General features: G+C 33.6%; 1 protein-coding gene across 1 annotated transcript in view; it reads right to left on the reverse strand.

Moving 5' to 3' along the window:
• LOC114327464 (tigger transposable element-derived protein 4) overlaps positions 1-6,329 on the reverse strand; it is a 51,497-nt gene extending 45,168 nt beyond the window's left edge. The window contains exon 1 of the mRNA XM_028276094.2: positions 5,889-6,329. The gene's annotated coding sequence lies outside the window, so the exon portion shown is untranslated. The remainder of the gene's footprint in view (positions 1-5,888) is intronic.
• Positions 6,330-7,114: the final 785 nt, after the last annotated feature.

The following is a 7,114-nucleotide window of genomic DNA, read 5'->3' on the forward strand; positions in this document are numbered from 1 at the left end:
CAAGAAACATGGGAAGACCTCAAAAGAGATGGGTATATGACTTAAAAGGAGTGCTAGCCAAACAGTGGGTTAGATTGGCCCAAGATAGACAGATGAAAGCAATTGGAAGATACCTACATTCAGAAATGGATGGGAAAAACGGTTTACAAAGATGAGTTAGTTATCAATACTACCATATTCCTAATATTCGACTAGTATGTGGGGTTACAAAGTCATAATTATAAACTCTTCCCTGGGTCAGAATCCTGTTCACCTTTTGGGTAAAACTGATATAACAACACTTATTAACATTTAAATGAAGACCATTCCTACTATTCCACTTACAAACGATCAAGATCAGCTTGTACATCTCTAAAAACATGAACAACCATCCAGAACTTCAAATCACCAGCAAACATTAAATGACTATTAAAAAAACAGCTCACAATATCATTAACGAATATGTTAAAAAAGTATGTCCTGTGTTCACTCTGAGGAATACCTGACGTGACCATTATTGGCACTGAAAAATATTTCCACATAGATATACAGGGTGAGGCAGATAAAAGTCCTATTAGAAATATCTCGAAGAACCAAAGGCAACAGGATTATGAAACTCGGAATAAAGGGGTTTTGAAGAGTGATCTATTCAATGAAAGTATTTTCATCTATTTGCTACTTCCGGTTATACCGAAAGTTGCTTATAACTTCGTTTTTTTAAATGGGACACCCTGTATATTTTTACATTTTTGGATTCTCCTCCATGTCTTCTTTCTTAAAATATTAGGTTTTGTAATATTATACAGGGTAGTTTAAAAGATAATTACGTCTTTTTCTTAATTTCGTAGCAACATTCACACCCTGTAGAATTGTATTAGTTTGACATCGAAAACTCTATTTATGTTCAAATGGTTTTTAATATAGTCTATTATTGTTATTAATTGTTAGTATAGCTAATTTTTTAATTATTTTATTATACACGGTTGGTCTAAACTCGGAATGAGTATTTTCTGAGTTTTCTTAAATGGAACACCCTGTATTTTAGAATTGTAAGAGATTGATATTTTATGGTACTTTTTTATTTCTTAAGCATTCCCTATACCTAACTGTTTTAAATTGCGAGTTATAGGTGATTCAAGCCAAATATTAATTGTAAAAAAAATACGTGAAATTTTATTAGGTTGCCCGTGAAAATATTCAATCACAAATAATTTTTCGGAAATGAATACATATTAATCTAGACTGATCCTTAAAATTAGCAATAATGGTTGAGCTATCAAAATAACTACGTAATTAAGATTGTTGGTTCAATTAACAATTAAGCACAAATAAAAGAAGTTAGGTATAGGGAATGCTAAAATATAACATGTTCCATTTAAGAAAACTCAGAGAATACTCTTTCCCAGTTTCGACCAACCCTGTATAATAAAATTAAAACAGTAGCTATATGTACTAACAATTCTTAACAATAGTAGACTATATTAAAACCATTTAAATATAAACAGAGCTTTTGTTGTCAAACTGCTACAATTCTAGAGGGTGTGAATGTTGCTACGAAATTTAGAAAAAAACGTAATTATCATTTAAACTACCCTGTATAATATTACAAAACCTCATATTTTAAGAAAGAAGACAACGAGGAGAATCCAAAAATGTAAAAATATATAGTGTGTCCCATTTAAAAAACGAAGTTATAAGCAACTTCCGGTATGACCGGAAGTAGCAAATAGGTGAAAATATTTTCATTAAATAGACCACTCTTCAAACCCCTTCACTCCAATTTTCATAATTCTGTTGCCTTTAGTTCTCGATATATTTCTAATAGGCCAGTTATCTGCCTCACCCTATATAGATAAAAAAAAAGAGTAAGAACTAAAAAAGGATACCAAATGGGAGAAAAACAACTTAAAATAATCTGCTATGCAGACGATGCAATACTAATCTCTCAAACTGAAGATGATTTACAACATATGCTGCACCAATTTAACATAACCACCAGAAACTTTAACGTGCTAATGTCCTCAAAAAGACAAAATGGATGGTTATAACAGCACATCCAATAAGATGTAAATTGGAGCTGGAATGACAGATAAGAGAACAAGTGATGTTCAGAACAGATAAGTTTAAATACCTAGGCATCACACTATCTAGCTACGGAAGGCTCGAAACAGAAGTGGAAGATCAAGTGAATAGAGCAAACAGAGCCGCAGGTTGCCTGAATGACACAATATGGATAAATAAAAATATCGGAAAAGAAATGAAAGGCAGAATTTACAAAACAGTCATCAGACCAATAATGACATACGCGGCAGAAACACGACCTGACACAGTGAGGACAAAAAGATTGCTCGGAACAGCAGAGATGAAAACCCTTCGAAAAATTGATAATAAGATTCTATGGGACAGAGCTAGAAGTACAGATATACGACGGAGATGCAAGGTGGACAACATTAATAACTGGGTAAGAAACAGAAGAATAGAATGGAACCACATAAGCTAAATGACAACAAATAGGGTAGTCAGGACAGCGAGAGACGGTTCCCCAATAGGAAGACGATCAGTGGGAAGACCACTTAAACGATGGAATGACAACTTACTAGAGGCACATTGAAAAAACAGACAGTCATGTCTATACAAAAAAAAAAAGAAGAAGAAGAAGAAGAAGAAGAAGAAGAAGATATATAGATATTATTATATTTCCACATGAAATATAATAATGGAAAAACCTTACCTCTTCGACTATGACCTGACAACGGATGTTTGATCCATTCAACTAACTGAACATGAAATCACACAGTAAGCAATTTTGCAAGAAGAATTTGATGATCAACACAATCAAATACTTTACTGAAATCGGTATATACCTAATATAGTATCCACCTATTCAATGTCAATTTGCTTCTTAAGCTCAGACTGATAGCAAACTAAATTAGTAGCTGCAGGTTTTTTAGTAAATAGTTTCATATACCTGCGGCCTCATATTATAACAAACGAAGGAGGATGTGATAGAGAGATACATAGAAGGCTTACTATCGTAAGAACAGCTATGATGAAGCTTAAAACAATTTGGAAAAACTCAACCATAACAGTGCACACAAAATTAAAACTGGTAAAGTACTCATTTTTCCCATAGCTACGTATGCATCTGAAAAGTGGACCCTGAAGAATGCACATAAGAACAAAACAGAGGCTTCTGAGATGTGGGTATACCTCTGCATGTTGAGAATATCCTGGGTTGAACATCGAACAAATGTATTCATAATAGAACAAATCAATATAAAAGATAAGTTGCATAAACACGTACAATAGAGATATATACAGTATTTTGGACACATTGTCAGAAGAACAGGCCCGATGAAAAAATTTGACATCGAGGGTTAAGTTAAAGAAAAAAGATTGAGGGAAGATCTCCATGCCATTGGGTATATCAAACAAAAAAACAGTTATCAACCAAGGAATTCAAGAGGATGAACAACTAGCACAGAACAGAGAACTTTGAGAAGAAATTATAAAAATTTGATGGTGTCCCACATCCTTATGAGGGATAAGGACAGAGGAGGAGGAGGTGTATGTCTGGAAGTCATAAACAAACAAACAGCTTAGTACTCCTCTTGATTAGGGATTATATAGAAAAAAGTGGAGTAAAAGAATAACGCAGCACAAAAGGACAACAAGCAGAAGAAGCCCCTCACAGCTCTAGAGGAAATACCAATTTTGGTAGGAGGAAAAGGATTTGAATATGTTAACATATAAAAAGAACAATGGAATTTTTAAACTACAGATATTTTTAAATGCCAAACAAATGGAGAAGCAGAATATTAGTACCTGTTTACAAAAACAAGAGAGATACAACAATGCACAAACTACAGGCCCTTCAAACTACTTAGTCACATCACGAAAATGTGACAGAAAGTAATTGATAGACGAATAAGTAAAGAAACCGAAATATCTGATAATCAATTTGGCTTTATGCAGGACAGATCAACAACACATGCAATTTTCATTATAAGGGCATTAATGATAAAGTACAGGAATAAAGAAGCAAATGCTCATATCATTGATCTTGAGAAATCTTATGATAGAGTTCGTAGAGAGATTCTGTGGTGGGCACTCAATAAGAAAAGAATCCCCAGTGAATATGTAAAGATTGTGAGAGACATGTATAAGGGAATAACAACTAGTGTTAGGACCAGTGTGGGAGAGACTAATAAATTTCATGTGAAAGTAGGATTGCACAAAAGATTGGTGCTTAGTCCTTATTTATTCTCATTCATTTTGGATCAGATAGCCGTAAAACTACAGGGTAACATTTCTTGGTGCTTAATGTATTCTGATGATGTGGTGTTAGTGGGAAATAGTGAAGGCGACTTAGAACAAAACTGGAACAGTGGAGACAAACTCTTGAGTAAAAGGTTTAAAACTTAGTAGGACAAACACAAAGTATTTGGAATGTTCATTTAAAGATGGAGTTGCTACAAATAAAATGATATCTTTGGATGCAACAGTGAAGTAAAAAGGTTTAAAACTTAGTAGGACAAACACAGAGTATTTGAAATGTTCGTTTAAAGATGGAGTTACTACAAATAAAATGATATCTTTGGATGGTGAAATGATTGTGAAAAGTGAGAGTTTAATGCCTGGTTGCACCAACAAATCTTAAGCTTCTGCTTAACCCAGCTCAGCTTATAGATCCATAATTTTTGATTTTTATCTGTGCACATCTTAACTGAGACGAAGTTTCACTTAGCACTCCATTGTGGCAAGCTGAAAATTGATCTAAGCCTCAATGGTGCAACATGTATATTTAGTAAGCTGAGTTTAAAGCACGTCTTAAGCTTAAGATCTGTTAGTGCTACAAGGCATTAAGTACTTAGCGTAGGTATTACAGAGTAATGGGGTAGTAAACGGAGATGTATGCAATAGAATTAGGGTTGAATGGATGAAGTGGAAGGAAGCGAGTGATGTGTTGTATGACAGGAGAATTCTAATCAAGCTGAAGGGAAAATTCTATAAAACAGCCATAAGACTGTCTGATGTACCAAACTGAATGTTTAGCAGTTAAAAAGAAAGAGGAACAACAAATGCATGTGACAGAAATAAGAGTGCTTAGATAAATGAGTGGAGTAACAAAAAAGGATAAAATTAGGAATGAGAATATTAGTAGAAGTTTAGGAGTGGCACTAATTGATGCCAAAATCAGGGAGCATAGGTTAAGTTATGTTCAATGTCAAGACCTTAATCCCCCAATATGAAGAATTGTTGAACTGCGGAATCATGGAAGAAGTAGGAGAGGAAGACCAAAGAAGACCTGTGGGAGACGCTTAGGCAAGACATATCGGTAAAGAGGATTGATGTTGATATGACCCAAGATAAAAACTTACGGGGAAATGCATGGATCAACTAATAGGAATCCAAACTTAACATCACATAAAAGAAAACAAACTATTGTAGATTGTAGAATTGTAGCTACATCTTTACACACTGTTCTATTTTCAAAAAGAGGAACAATACATCTTGAAGTCTTGTTGTAACTTATTTTTCCTAAACTTCTTTTATTTGTATGGGGTTTTAAAACTCATTATTTAAGTACCTAATTCATTTTTATATAGGTAGGTACATTATAATCAGGCAATTGAAATAACAAACAATAATTACTCTTGTGATTTAATAAAGGTTAGCTCAAGTACTATTTTTATTTTGAACAATGAGAACAAGTTGAGGTAATTGTAAATATTAGGTATGTTTTATAAAATACAAGACACCTTACACATGTACCTAATACACCCGAGTTACTGTTTATATGTTATTATCGAATCTCAAATTTTGTTAGGTTTAAATCTACCTACTTACTTATATTGTAGGTACTTATTATACCTACTGATTGATATCAAAATAAAACATGATCTTACCTTTTTAACAATACATCACAAGTTCCATTCACTGTAAACTGGAAATAAATAATATGGGTTACGGTATTTCACTTTTATAATATTCGTTGTTTATCGTAGACTATTCATTAATTTCCATAATTATCATTTTTAAGCATATTTTAGTTAATTCAGCTGTAACATAACAGTTAACTTATTGTTAACTTTACTTAACAAAGTTTAAGAGGAACTAAAAATGAACTAAAAAGCGAGGTTGTTGAATACTTTCATTTGTTACATACACGTTGCCAATTTTCTAGTTAGAGAGGAGAAATTATTGCATTCGCGAAGACCAAACATGGAAAGTGTGTCATGTATATGCTTGTGTATTGTGTATAATAGAAATTCTATTTTTCTGTAAATATAATGTTGTATTTTTAACTCTAGTATTGTAGCTCAAAAGGTTTATCGACTTAAGTTTATATCAACACTTCCCACCCTTTGCCTGTGGTTGGCAAAAATGACAAATTTTAGAAACATTTGAAGGGAGATATTTTCGGGGTATAATACATATTTGCAAATACTATGGATGTTTATATTTGTAATCCTTCCGCCAGGGAGCATGAGCATATACCTACAGGGTGTCCCAAAAGTAGCGGAACATCCGATCCACGCACGATACATCCGATCGAAAAACTGAAAAATATGAGTTCAATATTTCTCAAAAATCTGTCGAATGACTGCATGAATATTGATATTTTCCTATTTCCTTCGTTTTTTAGTTTCGTTTTGAAAGGTGTGTGAGTACTTCTGATTTTTGGCATCTGGTATGTGGTACGGCGTTTAACTTCAAATAGATCTTTTAGCTTTACGAAAAGGTAAGATTTCCTTAAAAGATAGTACTGTAAAAAATTCCCCGCTGCAACATGTCTGTGACTATTTTTTTCCATGATTGGAGATACTGCTAGAACATCTCGCTACTGCAGGAGGGCTGCGGTAAATTTTCTTCTGTGTCTTCTGTGGATGAAACTGAGATTTCAGTAGGATGCAACTAGTGCTTAAATTTTGCTACTGGTGTCCTTATTCTGAGTGGTTTCCGAGGGAATTTCTTCTTTGATGAAGTGGACTTCAGATACCTAGATAAAATCCAGGTCAGAGAATATTTTTGAGTTGAAAGAATATTTTGGGAGTTTGGGAGGTGAAATTCTTTTCAAATGCAGTTTTTACCACACCGGGTATGTCTTGTTGGATTATTCTCCGACCTGGAA

The sequence above is a fragment of the Diabrotica virgifera genome, chromosome 4, assembly GCF_917563875.1.
Source record: "Diabrotica virgifera virgifera chromosome 4, PGI_DIABVI_V3a".
Lineage (NCBI taxonomy): Eukaryota > Metazoa > Arthropoda > Insecta > Coleoptera > Chrysomelidae > Diabrotica > Diabrotica virgifera.